This window comes from Homalodisca vitripennis, chromosome 3 (genome assembly GCF_021130785.1).
Source record: "Homalodisca vitripennis isolate AUS2020 chromosome 3, UT_GWSS_2.1, whole genome shotgun sequence".
In the NCBI taxonomy this organism is placed as follows: domain Eukaryota; kingdom Metazoa; phylum Arthropoda; class Insecta; order Hemiptera; family Cicadellidae; genus Homalodisca; species Homalodisca vitripennis.
In genome coordinates, this window is record NC_060209.1 from 82733853 (window position 1) to 82754278 (window position 20426).

At 31.5% G+C, this 20426-nt stretch overlaps 1 protein-coding gene across 1 annotated transcript in view; it reads right to left on the reverse strand.

Annotated features, from left to right (window-relative positions):
- The window catches only part of LOC124357119 (visual system homeobox 2-like), a 193882-nt gene that overhangs the window by 171675 nt on the left and 1781 nt on the right, over positions 1-20426 (reverse strand). The gene's annotated exons all lie outside the window — the stretch shown is intronic.

Here is a 20426-nt window from a genome sequence, read left to right on the forward strand (position 1 = left end):
CAAGGAATGCTACTTAAAAAGTATGACGATTAGACGCCGCGGGTAACAACTGACAGAAAAATGGAAATTAATTATATAATTTATATACAAGCAGCCTGTAAATGTATTTTTGCTTCACTACTTCTTCCTCCAACATATGTCATTAGATTAATGATACATGTATGTACGAAAAAATACAATTATGTATAAAAAGTAATTTATAGAAAAAAAAACGTAAGGCATGATCCCTTTGTTGTACTGTATGTTATTGAACACGTGTGGCGTTTCCCAAGTACGCAAATTCTAAGTATTGGCTAAGGGACAAAGAAGAGTTAATGGACTATCATACTTGTTTGAACTTTCAACTTGAGCGCACAATACGACCTAAGTAGTGTGGTGTGGACCTGCGGGGAGGGGGGGGGCAGTAGGCCTCTGTGGTAGCACTGCTGGTAGCTACTGGGCTATAAGTAAACAGCCCACGTGATTGCGGCAGCCTTTCTGCCTGCCCTTTAATGTTAGGGATTTCGAGCCTTTAGACTAAAAGCTGTAAACAGAAATAGTTTACAATAGTTTGAAGAATATCATTAATACCGTATTACGTTTGATAATAATTGTAGACTAGGGGCAAAGACCCCTTCAATGCAGGCAATTTTAAAATAGTTATATTTATGAATAATAATTTTTTGTTCATATTCATTTGTAAATAACGCATGTTCATAAATGACTTACGTTACTAATAAAAAAATTACGTACTAATATGACATGTGATGATGAAGTTATTTGACGTACTTTCTCCCCCGTGAAACGCAATGATGGGTACGCCCCTGGTGTCAATGTGATATAAAACAGTTCTTGTGAATTTTAAGAGACAAAACGACCAAAGGATGAAACCAATTTCGATGGTTTTGCTATCATGAATCTTACCCACCAATAATTCGCATTTAAATTTCTCTTATGGCTCAGTCGGAAGAAAGGTAGATTTCACACGTGACAATGTCAAACTGCAGTTGCATATTACTTTTCTTTGTTTAATTTATTTTCACAACACTTGTGGGTCAATAACTCCCAATATTGGCATTTTAATAATATCTTAACACTTTCAAACATTTAGAAACTCGACAAAAGAAGACAATTTTTTAAGCATATAAATTTATTCATTTAGATAGTAAATTAGATCATTATAGGAACACTGTAAATAAATTAGATTGGAAGTGAATTTAACGGTAGGAATAGACATTTTTAGACCGTTCATAAATAGAAAGGCCGTACACATATGGCGCTTCTGTCCTTCGTTTATAAATATATTAGTTACTGGAACAAAGCAAACTCAGCCTTTGGCACTGGAGATACCTTAGACCAGACGTAGCTGATCGGAGGGTACTTCTTGATCGAAATAGTTTACTTTGACCTTTCTCAGGTCTGTATATATTTTCTTGAGGTTATTGAGACACGTAAACCCAACTGTGGCGTCTAGCGTTGCCAATGAGCGGTTAATTACACGATTTTTGGGTAATTTGAATGGTGGAGGGTACTTGAGAAGGTATTGGCATATGAGCGGGTAAAAGAGAGTCAATAGTAGCAGAAAACATAATACTACGTTTATTTTCATTTATTTAGTCGTTACTATATGGCTGTATGTTTACTACATATCCTTTGATATCTCCTTGCTCGCTCTGACAAGGTTTGAACCGCTTGAATGGGGTCACTTTATAAGTTATATAGTTAGTTTAGTAGTGGGTTTTACGGAATGTTTGGTTCTCTGTGGTTGTAGTTCTAAAATCTCCATTTGGAAACCAGTAAAGTACAAGAAGCTCTTCTTGTTTTCAGTCTTCAGAGAGTGTATTGAGCTTATTCAACCACCTTGAAAATAAAAATTGATCGAAAATCTACACACCCTAGTCTCTTGGAATATTTTTCGTCATATTTGTATTTTTATATTGAGCTAGTTAGCCAAATAAAACAGAGGTTTGATTTTAGGGATCCACTGTTTGAGATAATTGCCATAATTCAACTAAAAGTAGATCAGGACTTTGAAATAAAAAGTTTGTACCCATTAATAAACAGGTGCTAACAGTCAGTCCCCAAAATCTAGACTAGAATAGATATGACATTCACTGATTGATCATAAAGAGTTAGAATTGGATTCATCTAAACGCACCCAAGATTATAGGGAAAAAGTATTTTCAATAAAGAATACATTTGGACAGTCAATGTCTCTAAATTTAAAATAAATTCTAAAACTATTATTATTGCTACCATTTTCTAATGCAAATGTTGAAAGAGTGTTTAGTGGACTCAAAAAAAATGTTAAACAGCACTTAAAGTGTATCACAGTACCTGGCTGAAACAAAGAGTAGGATTAAAATATCAATTTTAGTGGTTACTACATCTCCAAACAATATCAATGGATCTATACACTTTATTATTATCTGAGAGCTAAGTAACCAGATTAAAAACATTCGTATTAGTTAATTTGCAACAATTACAGTCCAAGAGGTATAAAAAAAGTATTTTACTGTTCTTAATACATTTGAAAGTTTCCTTTGTAACAAAAATTATATGAAGGTTAAAAAGAGGGTATTTTAGTAACACTGGAGGGTAAAAGAGGATAATTTTAAGTTTAAGCCAGGGTAATTGCTATTAACCTGATTGGAAACACTGGTGGGGTCAGAAATGTAATTTATTAGTAGCAGAAATAAATGATACCACACTCACAAGACGAGTAAAAACCAGTCAAAATCATAATAACATTTTGAATCTCTTACCCAAGCCCACTGAAATAAAAAGTACCAGGGGATCCTTCAAATTACATCATAGAATCTCTCACTAAGAAGGCTACGCATTTCTATTTTCAAAATAGCGTGCGAAGCCGCGGGATATAAAATATCCCGGGAATTCCGTCATGAGGGAGATTACAATAAGCAGATTTCTCTAAAAGTAGATTTCAGAGAAAGCAAATTGTTTTTCTTCATCAAAAATGGTTACGTTCTACTTGGTTATATTCAGAAGAAGATTAAATAACCTACGGAAAAAATAAATTTACGAAAGGAAAAGAAAAAATATCTTCATTTATAGTGAAAATTTCTCACTGTTTGATAATATTATATAATAATTAAGTTAAAACGCAAATATACGGAAGAAACATGAGCAACATTTATACTTGCAATATTCATCTGCTAGCTAATACAATACAATCCTGTACTATTAGACCTTCGAAAGTATGTTTTTGAATTATTAACTAATTATTTAAGATTACATTTCAAACATCAATTTTAATTAATTTAAATAATTCTTGATAAGCATTCATTCATTGAGGATATAATATTCACATATCTACGTAAATTAGTAGTTTTAGAGACGGATCCGTCTACATATTATAATAATTTTTATCTTGTTTATCCAGGTTTCATATGCCTAAGTTACTCTACAAAGTACCGTTTTATCTACAGTTTTATATTGTCTTAAATCGGGAGATTCTTTAACACTCAGAAAATCCGTCATTAATTGGTCACATGTGTGATGGAATCAATCTAACCTCATTTTCCTGTGTTGAAACTGTTCATGGTATCGCAGTAAAGTTGTATGATTCTCATATCCTAATTAAATTAGTACTTCAGAATCACATAATAACAAGTCGAAAACCGCGAAACAGCTGAAAACATCTCGAATTTCTTACTATCATCTTTGAAATAATTCTGATAACTTTTACTGGAAGTCTGAAACGTTCTAGAATCTTCTTAAAGCACCACTCTCTAGGCGTAATTCTAGGATATGCGGGTGTATATTACCCCTAATTATGCCACTGTACGCTTCCCTTATGTTTTTAAATTATTCTAACGACTGTCTTTAATCAGATTAAACTTTCTCTAATATTCCTGGAGCCTCATCACAGACAAACTCCTCAGGATCTGCGAGGATATATTAGCCCAGAGTTCATAATTTTAACTATACATTAGTTATAGTTTTATTAAATCATATTATTTCCATTTTAAAATATTCTCTAGTATTCAAATAAAAACGGTAATGCAACAAAAACACCAGCTTATGTAGTCTACTTAACTAACAGTATAACTAAAGACACGAACAAATTGTAAGGATTACAAAGTCGTGTTACTTATTACTATTTTATATAAAGTCTTCATCACAAAAATTTCTCAGTTCATCACAAAACAGCAATTCTAATTTCAGCCATTAGTCACAGACATATGAAATTTGAAATCGTTCTGAAATACTTTAAGACTAAAACTATTGTCACTGTTATGACAATATAATGATTACAATGATACTCGCTCATTTTTTAACTCTAATACACTAATGTTATGATCGTATTTATCATAAAATAGTTCGATTAATACTACTTTTGTAGTATTTGTGCGCTTTCAATAATTTGGAATTACAAATTTGTTGGCCAAGCTTTAGAGAAACCTACCACTGATGGGGCTGGAAAATGCATTTTTCTGTCTTTCTAGCTGCACAAACAAAACTATAACGAAATGTAAAAATCGTATAAGATTTTAATACTGTATGTGACAATTTTATTCAAAGTGTAAAAGAAAATACGATAGGCTGGATGGAGTCAATGTTAAGAGTCGGTGACAATATTTAACTTCAGGGAACTCTTACGTTGTAGTACCCACGCTTGCTTGCAGGCTTGCAGGAACTTTTATTTAAACACTGTTATAAAACGTAACTTACTGAACATGTGAACGAATAGTATGGTAAGATATCTAAAATATTTTATCTTTACACAGAATGAGTTCTTCGATGGTACATGTCCAAGCATGGAATTTGGCTGACATTTATTCATGCCTGTCACTCAGTAGACTAAAATTATTTCTGTTTGGTCCACAGGAAAGATGTAATCATTTATTTTCTGTATGACTATATGCCTGTCTATCTGTCCGCAGGACATTTCGAGAATGAAATACATTAGAAACACTGCATGCAATCCCATCGAAGACTGTTACCATGTTTTTTTTAATGGCATGATATTGTTTTTTTGTTATTTGGGGTGGTCATTTGGTGATATATCAGCTCTTTTAATATTAACGTTAGCTTACAAGATGCCCTGCATATTTTGGCATAAAACAAGTCTAAACCATTTGTATGCCCTTGTCTACCGAAGCGATAGAGGTGGAGGCAGCTGGCCGTTACACAACGTGATGAGGTAGTGACTGTGAGACAGGGAGACGGGTCGGCTACGTCCGATGACAGATGACTACCGACGCTACTTCGGTGTCCTGATGAACACTTGTCCCAAACATGTCACTGCGTAATTAGCATCTAATAGGCCCACATCAGCTACAAATTATGGTAATTAAGATTAATTAACCACTGTGTTGTCAATGCTGGGGACATGGTTGTCGAGCAGCACGCCTACGTGCTAGTCTAAGTCCAGATTTGTTCTCAACCACTCCAAACGAAAGATATTTTTGTTTATTACTTTTAGAAAAATTGTATTACAGACCAAACATTCCCTAAAGGTAGATTATTTTTTAATTTAAAAAAATGTTTTAAATGTAATAAATTACTAACTGAACTCTACACAACATCATAGAATTCTAAAAGTTAGTTTGTTTATTATTAATAGTTTTGAATGATGAAGCGAGTGATTCAACTTTACTCCTATACTTACAAGTTAAGTTGTTAATTTCATAAATAAGTAGTACTTGTCTCTTAATTTTAAAATGTTTTTATATTTAATTTTAAAAGATGCAACAAACGTCATTACAAGGAAATTTAAGTGAATTACGTAAATTTTTCCGTACGATTCTAATCGGACTGACATTAGATACGTTAATTAACCAGACAGAGCAATAAAAATGTTTAAGATACCTTTCAAACCTGTTCACACGTTTTTCTCAGATATTAAAAAATATTATTTCTTAAATTAGTACACTATTTCTGCACATTTACGCTTATGTTACTGAATTTCATGTATAGATCGTTATTGATTAAATTTAGAAAATTAACAGCTGCATATCAGACATTAAGCATTATAGACCGTAGCTAAATAATTAAATATATATTAGAAATAATGTCATTGACAACAAGTGCTTTTACATCTTAAACTAGGGCAAATGTTGGTTATAACTCCAGTTCACATTCTCTGGAACAGACTTGATTCTCCTGGAATCTAGTGATGTTCGTCTGAAGAGACCCAAAATAAAGTCGGCGACGAGCTCAGAACGAACATTTTACACAGTTTCGACATAAGAGACACCTGGAATTAACAAAATACAGTGTAATCTAAGTAAAGAGGTACTCTCATTGTCTTATCTGGTGCACAATTGAGTGCACTACAACGGTTTCAGACGAAGTGCAAGTCTGTGACGGCGGTAGATTCCAGACGCTGCACTAAGAAAAACAAGATCTGGAGTTAAACTCAACATATATATTGAATCATCACTTTTTACAACTGGTACGGTAAAATGGGGATCGTATAAAATTTGAGAATCTACAATAAGAGCAGCAATATTGATTCAGAACAAACTTCTTAGTATGAATTAGTAATTCCGCATGCTTAAGAACTTAATTCACTGTTAATAGTTTCATTCGCTGAAATTTAGCTGCTAACTTTAAATTACTTATAACAACTTTTATCTTTCCCCATAAAAAACTAATGTTTAAACATAGCGGAGTTGAAAATAATTTTTGGAGGAGCAAATTTTGTTCCTATAAGACTTCGTATGATATCAATGAATAAATGATGCCACCGCACATTTGTAGATGGATTTCTTATAACACAGTGACACTACAAATAACAGCTGCAATTTGTACCTGATTGCAAGCGAAACAAACCTATTTATACATAGTATCAGCTTAAATCTTTGCTAATTGATTCATTGCAAGTTTCAGTAATAAAGCTATGTATATTAATTTGTAAACTATTTTTTCGATCATTTCACAGTTTAAGTTCTTTCATTAAAAATCAAACATTATAGGATTTAATATTTACACGATATTGTAACTATATTATTTCAGAATACGATATTGGTGCTGTTTAAAAAACAAAATCAAATTAAACAATGAAATTACGTGCTTCTTGAAACATCAAGACATATATAGATGATTGTTTTGTTGCTAGAAATGTTATGCAAATTGATAGTTTATGACGTAATTCGAGTTATATGTATACAAGTTTCCCAATATACGAATAATTACGCTATATAGAGTTTCCTGATTCGTTTTCTGTTTAAAATTAGGTGGCTACAGTCTCAGAACCCGTTGCAAAGGATTGAAACGTGTTTTCCTAAACATACAAAATCGGAATTGTTATTTTCACAGAAGTTTACACAAATTGTTGTTTGGAGGATTTTATAAAAAGTATTTTCGTTGTAACTTCTTGGAACTATTAAAAGATGCACTAACACAAACTATTATTGGATGTTGGGATGAAAAGCGTGGCACCTTCAAAACTTGGATTTATTAGTTATTTTAAGATTCTGACCTTAAAATCATTGTTTAAAAACCAATCGTGCTGTGGAAATAAAAAGGATTATGGTATTTCTTTTAATACTGTAAATATAACATAAGGCTAAATTGTAGAAATTTCGCCTCGTAAATTATTAAAAATTTACCTTTCTAATATATAAATTACTATTGTTTCAAATTTTGTCTTTCCCACCCACGAACTGCCTTAAGGATCTCCTTGAGACTTACTTGTTCTCGTAGTTATTTATTAATTATTGACATGCTTTTATGTTGGACTACTTTGAAAAACGGTTTATGTACCATTAAGTTATAAGTGCAAATAGATCAGAATACCGGGACACTTTAACTAAAATTGTTGTTTGTTTAAAATCTTCCAGACATTTTGGTTACTGTCCAAGAAAATTTCTCTATCTCCTAATTAATACTTTCAACCGAATAACACTGGCATTTCTGGTAAGTAATAATTCTCAGAAATTACCATGAAAACAATTGCGTAGTTATGTCTGCAGTCTACAAACAATTACATAATAACCGCTTTTATCCTTATTTTAATAGTGAAGTACTCTAAACTTTGAAGCAATATTTACAAACAACTACTTTATTCAGAATTCTTGGAATTATACTTACAGCTGAAATTTAAATCACATTGTTTCTGATATGTAACACCTCTAAGAAAGGTAATGCAGGAATTTAAACATTTATTTTATAAGAACATTTACATCACTAAAAGAGGAATAATGTAGCAAGTGCAGAAAGGCTTGAATCTAGTTATTTTTATATATTTGTTGTTTTTACATGTAAGTTAAAAGCTTAAATATACATTAGAAAATGTAATTTGTCAATTTTACCAAGTGAATATTATGCCCAACATAAGAACAATCACTTCATGACATTGGTCTTTGCCTACACCACACATCTTGTCTGGAGACATATGTAGTTCAACCCTACTTGATGCTGTCTTTCCCCTTGTTCTACAATATTCATGCTAGCTTTACACCATCCGCACAGTGTTGTCGCCATGTTGCCACCTCTACACGACACATCTTGTCTGGAGACATATATAGTTTAACCCTACTTGATGTTGTCTTTCCCCTTGTTCTACAATATTCATGCTAGCTTTACACCATCCGCACAGTGTTGTTGCCATGTTGCCACCTCTACACGACACATCTTGTCTGGAGACATATGTAGTTCAACCCTACTTGATGCTGTCTTTCCCCTTGTTCTACAATATTCATGCTAGCTTTACACCATCCGCACAGTGTTGTTGCCATGTTGCCACCTCTACACGACACATCTTGTCTGGAGACATATGTAGTTCAACCCTACTTGATGCTGTCTTTCCCCTTGTTCTACAATATTCATGCTAGCTTTACACCATCCGCACAGTGTTGTTGCCATGTTGCCACCTCTACCCGACACATCTTGTCTGGAGACATATGTAGTTTAATCCTACTTGATGCTGTCTTTCCCCTTGTTCTACAATATTCATGCTAGCTTTACACCATCCGCACAGTGTTGTTGCCATGTTGCCACCTCTACACGACACATCTTGTCTGGAGACATATGTAGTTCAACCCTACTTGATGCTGTCTTTCCCCTTGTTCTACAATATTCATGCTAGCTTTACACCATCCGCACAGTGTTGTTGCCATGTTGCCACCTCTACACGACACATCTTGTCTGGAGACATATGTAGTTCAACCCTACTTGATGCTGTCTTTTCCCTTGTTCTACAATATTCATGCTAGCTTTACACCATCCGCACAGTGTTGTTGCCATGTTGCCACCTCTACACGACACATCTTGTCTGGAGACATATGTAGTTTAACCCTACTTGATGTTGTCTTTCCCCTTGTTCTACAATATTCATGCTAGCTTTACACCATCCGCACAGTGTTGTTGCCATGTTGCCACCTCTACACGACACATCTTGTCTGGAGACATATGTAGTTTAACCCTACTTGATGCTGTCTTTCCCCTTGTTCTACAATATTCATGCTAGCTTTACACCATCCGCACAGTGTTGTTGCCATGTTGCCACCTCTACACGACACATCTTGTCTGGAGACATATGTAGTTCAACCCTACTTGATGCTGTCTTTTCCCTTGTTCTACAATATTCATGCTAGCTTTACACCATCCGCACAGTGTTGTTGCCATGTTGCCACCTCTACACGACACATCTTGTCTGGAGACATATGTAGTTTAACCCTACTTGATGTTGTCTTTCCCCTTGTTCTACAATATTCATGCTAGCTTTACACCATCCGCACAGTGCTGTTGCCATGTTTCCACCTCCATATTTTCTATTCATTTTCTGCTGTTATGGAATTAATAATATGTTAATTATTATTACTTCTGTTACGACGGGTCGTGTAAAAAGAAAATATTACTCACAAAAATCTAGATATAGATAAAAAAGTACCAAGAAACATGCCTACTCCTAGGTATCAATTAAAATACCACAGATGATAGATTTTACACAGGTGGATTTTCATGTACACAACTTATTTGTATTGTGCAAAAAATATCACAAAAACGCTACGTTGTCTACACAAATCTTAAAAGTTGAGAGTTATTAAAAATATATTTACTATGATTTGTTTGATGTACCTGGCACTGGATCAAAGCCAACCTTTTGTTTCAAGAAAGGTGGCAATGAAATATTATAATACAATCTAGCTAATATACACGAATATTCAGGCATCGTTTGGTAAAGTTGTGTTTTTACTTTATATATAATGAGTATAGAATGGAAAATTACTACCAAGCCATAAATGCAAATTGAAAAGCGATTAGCCCACCCTGAAAGCTGGAAACCCGTGTTGTTGTCGAAACTGAGTGCTGGATTTAACTCTATATCTATTTTTATATTATAGTATAAGAGTAAAAAAACTAAATTTGGTTTACTAAAGAACGTGTTAAAATACTCTTAAAAATTATAGACACCTTAAGTCTATAATTTTTAAGAGCCGCTAGTGATTCAGAACTGATTTAATAATATTTTCCCTGTGTTTTCCTCACAACATTACATTATATGAATGAAGTTTGGAAAATCGTTACATACTTTTTTTAATTGTTAAGTAATTATTCAAATACAATTTGGTACTATTTGACGGAATTTGTTGACTACGGAATAGTGCATGTGATTGCGAAGACTGTTGCCATTTGTTTGTTTGTTTAACATACGTAAAGTGACATAAGTAAAATACATTAGTAGCCTTACATAAAGATTATTACGTGGTAAAAATATCTGCTATTAATAAATGATTTATTAGCGAAGATCAGTAATTGTTTGATTAACGCTATTCAACTTTTACAGGTCAAATAAAAATGGTGCTTTTAAAATGACAAGAAGAATTTGTTTTGAACAAAAGTTAGTATGTATATTTAACATATCCACGTTTACGCCAAGATTAAATAAAGTAATTTAGAAATTTAGAGTTTAGCATCTAATGAGATCTCTAGAAAGTTATTAATTTATCAAATAATTAGTTATCGAAAGGATTAATTGAGAATTATAACAAATCGTTTTTGTTTGATCATTGGAAAAGTGACTATTATACCGAAAAATAATTAATACTTGAAATCGCTTTTTTGTGACTGCCAATTAACATTTTTCCTTTGTGAGCACCCCCTCTCCCACCCACCCCACTCGCTCCGTTTTTTTGCATATTTTTTATACAAAGCCTCAGACCGGCTCCCCCACACCTAACGAGGTAGGGGCCCCCACCCCGTACAAGTAACTTAGGAAATTAGGGGTTCAAGTTCCGGCTTCTGTGACTGCCTCCAAGTTTATTTATTGCCAACAATACACAATTGTTTTCCATTTTCCTAAAACTATAATCTTTAGTTAGGATATGTAATGAAGTGGAATAAAAGCTATCTAACGGAATTCATCCTAAGGGCAATTATTTATTGGTGTTGTATATCCTAAGTATGTAAATATTAATTCCACATGGATCCTTAAAACTCCCTAGTAAAAATAAGCTCATAATTTGTGATAGCTAAAATATTAAATATTGATATCAATACAAATTTTGAAATATTGATAGCAATAAAATTGAAAACCCCTAGGAATAAGCCTACTGGATGTTCAAAAAAACTAATCAATGATTTAGGAAATATAATTAAATAAATTAGGAATATAAAAAAACAAGCCACTGGAAAGCTGTAATTTTGATCCACTTTTGCTGGTCTATAAGAGTTGTAATAATTTATGCCTTGACTTGGTTCATTAGTTTTCTTATTGCTCTATTTTTAACTAGCTATAACTCTAAAGTATTTTAATTAAAATAATTGAATAATAAACAACCTATCATCAACAACATTAAGATATTAAAACGCAGTTGAACGTATATCAATTATAACCTAACGAAACTGAAAAAAAAACACTAAAATATAAAACTAGTTTAAGAAATGAAACGTTTGTTAAGAATTGAAGCTTTTGCCAATGTACCCGGTTTTGAAGTAAACAATGACAAAGTTGATTAATAATGTAAACTTTATGGGGGTTGTCGCATATGATAACAATGGTTACCATTTCCATTAAATGATTGCTAAATCATTTAAGTAAAATGAGTCTGCAGCATATTAAAGATTAAGAAAATGGAAGTGCCCCTAGAATGATTATTTTGGTTTATTTAAATATATAACAAATATAAAAATTTGAAATTACCCAGCAAAACTAAATAATACTTAAGTATCACTTGCTCATTAAAACAACTAAACTTAATTAATAAAATAACACACTGTTACTTATATACTCCATTTAATCGTTATTGCAAAGATTTGAGTTTTTAGTTATCATGATTGTATAATAGTTATGATCATAATAATTATGATTATATAAATGTAAACGTAAATTTTACTGTTCTGGTCGTACTGTATATTTGAAAGGATAGTACCACAGCCATTAGTCTGCACGGAATATTTCAATGTATTCAAAGCAGAAAATTTTGTAATGATTACGACCTAGGAAATTAGAAAATTTACATCGTCACTATTTTTTTCAAGACATTTTCAATTGTTGGGTATTAGCAAAAGTATCTATTCTAATGAAAATTAGTAAAATGGAGTACCAATCATATCATTTAAATTTTAGACGTCTCCACAAAAATGTCTTTCCGGTTCCACAGATGATGACATTTAGTACTTTGATAAATCCTAGCGTCTGCTGAATGGATGTATTCTATATTTTATCATGAAACGTGAACTGACCTCAAGTTCAGACATCGACTATATTGTTACTGTAAATCTTCTAATAGTCTCGATTGGCTTCAAAGTTAATTAGAGCCTTCTCAGGTACTTCCCTTTAAAACGTACTACTAACAAACAATATATTTTATTTTTTATTTACAATTTTGCACAATAAAATAAATTGAGTATAAGTAATCCTTACTAAAAGTATTATATTTACGTATAGTTTAACAAAAATATATATTTAGCCTTTTAATGCGGAATACGAATATGCAGGTGCATGTGAAAACAATGCAAGAACACTCCTAGTTCCCAGAACATCACCTAAGCCTATTTAGCATATAATATGCTGAATCCTACGAGATATATGTGTGTATGTCTGTGTCTATGTGTATGAATCTGGCTGAAAGATTCCAAACAGGGTCCTTTTCCTAACCTCAGCCTCTCACAATCTACAATAATGAGTGCAGCTGTTCCCTCAGAAAGATTGCATAATCTTCATTTTGGATTTGGATCTTTATTTGCGAATCCTAAATCGTACAAACGTTTCCTGAAGTTCTGAGAGAAATTATTTCTTTGGGATGGCGTCTACTGAGCTTCTTCAACCAAATAATGAATCGTGTTTTGGCGACTTTGATGAGATTCTTACCAAATTGCCGAGTTTAGAGAAACTATGCAAAGAATGACAGTGCTTGTCTCTGGACCATTTTAAAATTACTTGATAAACTGTTAACTTAATCGGGCACAAGCTATTTTTAATAAATCTTGCCAGTAGAACAGACAACGTCTGAGAGAATTCTCATATCAGACTTGAACCAAATTCTGTTCAGCTAATGACCAAAAAATCGGTCTGGTTAGTAGATAGAATCACGACGCGTTGATCAACGTAACGGTTTATCAGTCATTTTTTATTACCGAAGGATAAGATAGCATTGATTTAAGCGTGGAAAATTATAAAACGGAATTATAGCGTGGAGATCTTTTAAAATCTCCACTAAGATCTGCTCCAGCAGGTGAACTTTTGACACAGTATGTGAAATACTAGTCAACCGTATGGATTAATTATGCTGCAATTGAATTTACATTATACGTGTAGTCTACAGAGAGTGAGTGGGTAATGTGATACACATTCAACTTTTTATTTTCTTGGAGAGGTTGCGAATTGAAACATTGTGTTTATGTTACGCACCTCTAGCACATATTGGATTTACGCTTCTCTGTATATTATACACTACTTTACCTTATCTCCCAATTATTTCTACTACAATTCCACAGATAATTTCTGGATTATTCTTTACCATACTGCAGGGATGCCAATGAAACTTCCCAAAATATATTTCCCCTTAAATTCCCTTTCTCACAAAACCTCTTTCTACTGTATTCATTGTCCCTGCCATTGCCAATCACTCTGTTTTACTTGTATTTTCTTGCTTTGTTTCTATAATAACATTAACCTAAATTTAAAAATCTACTATTTTCCTAGTAATAATGACTTTAAAGACATTGTCTCGTAAATCTCTGGAAAAAGGTATATCATTGCTCAGGTCAAAATAAACACATTTCACCATATGATCATGGTCTCCGGTGCTTACTTTCCTTTGCCTATTTGTATGTACATTTTTTAAACAAATTAACATCTTAGATCCTAGCATATTAGAGTCAAATGTTCATCGTAACGAGGCCAGGTAATAAGAATATTATGATATTATCTTTAATACTTTTAAAATGGCAGCCATAAAAAGTTTCTAACTTTGAATATCTTAAAAACCATAAATTTTACTGAAGAATAACAAGAATAGAATTTGTTGGTGAATTTTATTGAAATTCTGATGGTACAAAAGTTATTAAATCGAATAATAAGATTTAGAACATATTTACTGTGACAAGACACGGCCCACAATGAGGATCATAAAAAAGGTTTTATAAATATTATACATATCTTTATTGACTCTATTTCGTTAGCCTCTTTTTATTATAACCCATATGTTACATTACAACCCGCATACATTATTACAAAAAGAAATACATTTCAAAAGTTTTTTAATCCTTTCCCCCATTGTTTATGTTGTTAGTTCCGTTCCTTACATGTAAGCAGTAAGAATCGGCACTTAGTTTTTGGCTTAAAGCATGAACGGAAGGAATCAATTGACATCTCCCAGAAAGAGGTTGTGGAGCTCAAAGTAAACAAAGTTTCCATAGTTAATTCTATCAAAGCGCGTCTAATAAATACAGAAATCAGATTTTAAATTAGTTAACCTTTGGCAAATAGACCAGCTTGACAATACCACTTAGTTGTAATTTGTCGTCAAATAATTATATCGGTATTTTGTTCATTCTGTTCCGGGGTTGTAATAAACACAAAATATTTAAACAATGTTAGTGAAATTGTAATAGTAATTTACACGCAATAAACATTGAGCATTGTCATAGTTTTGATTCACACACCAATATTTGTTTTGAACTGTTATAAACTACTAAACCTTGCGAATTAAAATATATTCGATATTCTAACCATTGAGAATATTCATATTCTGATTTTCGGAATCTCATCTTTATACAGAGTGTCCCATAATAAGTAACAAATATTTTAGAAATTAGATCAGTGCATCAAACCATGACAAAAGTTCAAAATATATGTAAATTTAAGTGCAGTTGCACATATTTAGTTATGTATTGTGTATTAGTACAAAATCTTAATTTTCCATGAAACGGGTATCAAATCTAATATTTTTTACCATTTCATTCGTTAAATTACACAATAATTAAATGTTTTACTTTATGTTTAGAGATACTTCCAACATGTGTGCTATATTTGAAAGCTGTAGCAATTAAAAAAATATATTTTTGTATACAACACATACGGACAGACAGTAGGAAAAGAATTTTCGGAAGTTCTACATGATTTTTGTATTTAGATACCCTTAATCGACTCCCGAAATATTGGACCGCATTATGGAGAAATCTGTTTTAGCCCACACTATAAGGAGACCAGCTTAAGACTGAAACTATTAATCTCATCAAATATATGCGTTTACATAAGACGTGTGATTTTGTTTTTGAATACTCCCTCACTTCTGGTAGACGACCTGTGACAGTCCACCTAAAAACTCCCATTCGAGCGTAGATCAAATTACAGTGTATAATTAATTTAGATTATTGTCAACCATAATGAAGTACAAGTTATTAACAGTATATTTATTTATGTATAAGTATATTAATTTTAATCCTGTTAGTTGGTAACAGTAGCCTATCACTTAGCAACCTCTTGCCTAACTATGAATGTATGAAGTTAACTATGGTCAATCAGCATCTAACATAACTTTTTGCATTATTAAATTATATTCTTTAGTTTTAGAATACTCTTAAAGAATCCAGGGGAAACGGAGGGATAAGTAAAATAGCACTATTTTATTCCGTGTCCGTGTATGCTTATTTGCAGAAAAACTGTACGCGATTGTGCAATTTCCCGAAACTGTGCAATTAAAAACACAGCAAATTTCAAGGGATAAGTCGAACTTACTGACCCTTCTATGTACTTTTTAAGGTAGAACCAAAGGACTAGACACACCGCTCAACCATGTACGGGAAGAATGAGCGCGTGTGTATTAATTAATATGATCAAATTGTTTGATGATAAATGGTAAAATATTTATAATAAAAAATTAGTGCATCATCTTTTTATGCATTATTATTTTTTATTTTAAACCCCTACCCAAAGAAGGTGATGACGCTATGCGAGATTAGCACATGGTGTTGGGTTGTGTCCCGTCACTATTTTACTAAATAAAACTTCAAAGCAATGGGAAGAAAATATGGAATGGACTTTAAATAAGTGTTACTACCAACATATAGCTGCTGTAAACGACTTAAAAATACTATTAAGTAGTTTTTAAAGTGTACTGAGTTTTTGTCTTACGCGCGTTGTTAATGGCCCGTTAGAAATTATTAATTTACTATTTAATTAGGAAATACAATTGTTTTGAATAACTCGGTTTTTAATTCCAATGTGTAAACAAGAGTGTAGTTCCAAGGTTACGAGAGCTCCTTCAAGCAGATGCGTAAGTTTTCAAAATTGTATGTGATAAATAACAAACAATATTGCGAATACAAATATATAATAGTGTATAACATAATATTAATTTATGTATATATATAATATTAATCTAAAAAAATAAATTATGACAATGACTTCTTGGTGTGGCAATCAAATCTTGGTTGTTATCTGTTCTATTTTAAAGTCTATTTCAGAATATGAAAATGCTATTTTTTACATTTTAGAAGGCACAATAGCGCAGCATCACGTTTTTAAGAAAGGCAAATACGTTGTAAATGAGACAATGGCAGTGATCGTATCATAACTATTTATCATTAGGATTACAATTTATATTTTTCTTTAAAAATAAATCATTCACCGTTTCAACATTTCTTATACTGTGCGTTACTTCAAACGTACGATTGTTTGTTTTTAATTTGCACCTCCATATTTTATTCTTGTCATACTTTTAAAGTATAATATTTTGTTGGATGCGTTCAATATATATTAACAGCGCAACAACTTGTACAAGAATACAACCGTTAGAAGTAGAAAAATATTACTTTTTTGCATAATTCTGTAGTTATCATCGGTAGAGCATAACAATACTTATACAGACTATTGTTCACAGAAACCTCTAGAATATGGTATTTAATATAAATAACAGAAGTAATAATAATCAAAATGGTCATTGAAAAACCTAAGATATAAATAGGAATTTATATAAAATATTAAAAGCTCAAACAAATTTAACAACAAATTAAGATCTATCATTATGCCAAAATGTTATCCGAGGTAAAGACAACTAAACGAAAAATGTATAACCCTATTTTTATGTTTTGGTTTATTTTATCAGTAACTATTTTTCTAGCTGACTTACAAGTAAAACCTTTATTGTATGATATTTTTTTATATCAATCTAATGTAGTTAGAAATGTTTGAAATAAATGTAATGTCACATATTTAAATCACACAATACATAGTCTTGGTTTCTTTATAATTACATTTACTTTGTAAATTTTGATTTCACTTTGGCTTATGATGATCAAATAAGTTGTAAGTTTAAAAAATACTTTATTGGCTTGGCGACTAATATTTTAATTTATATATTGAGTAGTTATATATTTAATAGTTGTCAAGTTACTAAAAATCCGAATAGAAGTTCTGAAGAGACATAGATGCACATAGGTTTGTAAATTTCTTAATGTATCATCAGTGATAAACTTAAACAATTATATGTACAATAAACTTAATATTAATAAATAATAATAATATATTTCAGCAATAAGTAACAGAAAAGATATTATAATACTCTGCTAATTACGAGTATAAACGCGCAATCGGCAATTCAAATAATTATCAATAATTAATTTATATTTGTATTAATATCACTATAAATTACATAGTAACCTTCATATTGCTTACATAACATTTCTTGTTTCCGACAAATACTACTCAAATAAGTTATTTCAAAATTAAGTTGATTAAATTTTAACATACATTGTTGGTTTGATATTTCATCGGAAATCTGGTACTCCAACCCTCTACAAGATAACTAATGGATTATTGCGTTTTTAAATATTTTTACAATTAAGTGTAAACTAATTTATATTATTAACCTGTATAAATTATTTAAGTTAGTTTAGGTTATTGCTATGGAATAAAAGTCATTAATATAAATTTTACAACACCGCTGCATCTGTAACTACTCGTTAAAAACATTTTATAATATTTGAATTAGTATTATAATCCAGAGTATTCTTACATGTGTACATATAGCTAAAATGCTTTTTATAGAGTAATTTAACCTAATAATTGCTCATATTATATTTGACAATTAGTATATTTATTACTATAGAATCGCAAGTAAGTACTATAATTTCAATTTCTTTATTCATACATTGTTAATTAATTATTGGAAACAAACTGTTTTAAGCTCATGGCAAGTGCTTCAGACGCCTTTGCTTTGTACACAGATCTACACAAATTTTATTTTCGCTATAATGTAGTGAACTGTCACTTTGTGCACTACTTCCCCAAATAACTATTGTCATTGGTTTCCCACAAATCGAAACCAGGAAGCAAAGAAAGCAGCTGATTCTCTGACTGAGATTATTTCCGGGACTCACGGAAACAGCGTTTCCGGGTCGATTCCCACGGGAGAAAACCTAATTACAAGAATAACTTCAATATGAACCCGAGAATGTTATATTAATATCTCTACTCAATTCTAAAATATTGTGTTCGTTTGTTTTTAAACTTGATGTTTATTTAAAAGTTTGTACGATGTAACCACTATTAGATTTCAAATAGGCTTATCATAAATATAGTTTAAAAAAGTACGATGGACGGTTGCATGCATATTAAAATAAACTGGCTAAAAATACTACATTTAATAATAATAATTCAATATAATGAAAAGTTATAGTTCTAATAAACCTAAAATTAATAATTCCGACAGTTAAAATAATAAGGTATTCTTTTAGATATGTATAACACAATTAATAATATTACAAATGGTACGTTTATTAAAATATCTTTGTAATATTGTTGAACAGTACTATATATTTAAGAAGATATAATATTAGGACGAAGAATAAAACATTTTATCTATAAAGACAATGTTATGAGATTTATAGTTGATCTTTTATAACAAATACAAGTTTTATTGTGTCAGCAAATTGTGTTAGAACATTTGTCGGTGTATAACATTTCACACATCTCTGAAGCGTTTGAACTTGTCATTGAAATTACTGCCATAAATTAAAACTTCTGTGATATATGGAATAGAAAATTTAATTCTTCAGGTTTCATATAGGCTACAGCATACACAACTAAATGCATAAAACAATATGTACTAAAATACGCATGCAAAATTACTTAGCGGTAACCCCGTGCTTTTTGTTGTAAAACGTTTATATGAGTAAGGAATATTTATAAAAGTATGATCTTGTCTTCTTGAAATTTTTAACTTTTTATCAAGTTTGGTAAAACTGATTTGTTTGTTTCCGTATTAAATGTTATCATCCATATCCTAATGCTAATGGTTCAGTATTTGTGTGATGCGACAATACTAACTCAAGTAAACTCTTAACCGATCATCAAAAGTAGTACAATCTTTATATGGTCTACATTTGCACGCTTTGCGTACTCATCCTTAGCTCGCTACGCTCTCTGGTTACGCAGTCTACGGCCCCAGATAACGGGCCATCAAATCCCGCTCGCCTCAAGACGTTGCATAAATTTGAAAAATTAACTTAACTCATACCACAATAGTATGAAAAGTACACTTTAAGTTGGAGTATGAAAAATAATATTGTTAGTCACAATCGGAAAGAAGCAAAAAGGGTTTTAAGGAAGCTAAAAGTGAAATCTTATCTAAAACAACGCTGAAAATTATTAACTTTCAATAGTCGGAAACATTAATTTATCTTAGTATAAAATTTTACAGAAAAAAAAACCATTTAAACAGAAATTTAAGGTTATTATGGAACGTTTTTGTATTTTCTTTGATTTATTATGCTTAAATTTATAAAGCAATCGTAGATAAATCATCTCAAATCAACTCTCGGCGATAATATATTTGTGATAAAAGCAAATGGTTAATGTTAAAGGTTCGTGAAAAAGTTGAAAATTAAAATTTTTTGAAGCATACGGATATATACAGTTGACAGTAACGTGGCATAGAAAAGGTATAATGTTATTACCAAATTCGATTTAACGAACATCAAGAGGTCAGAAAACTAGAAATATAGTATGTTTTAAAATAAACTGTTAC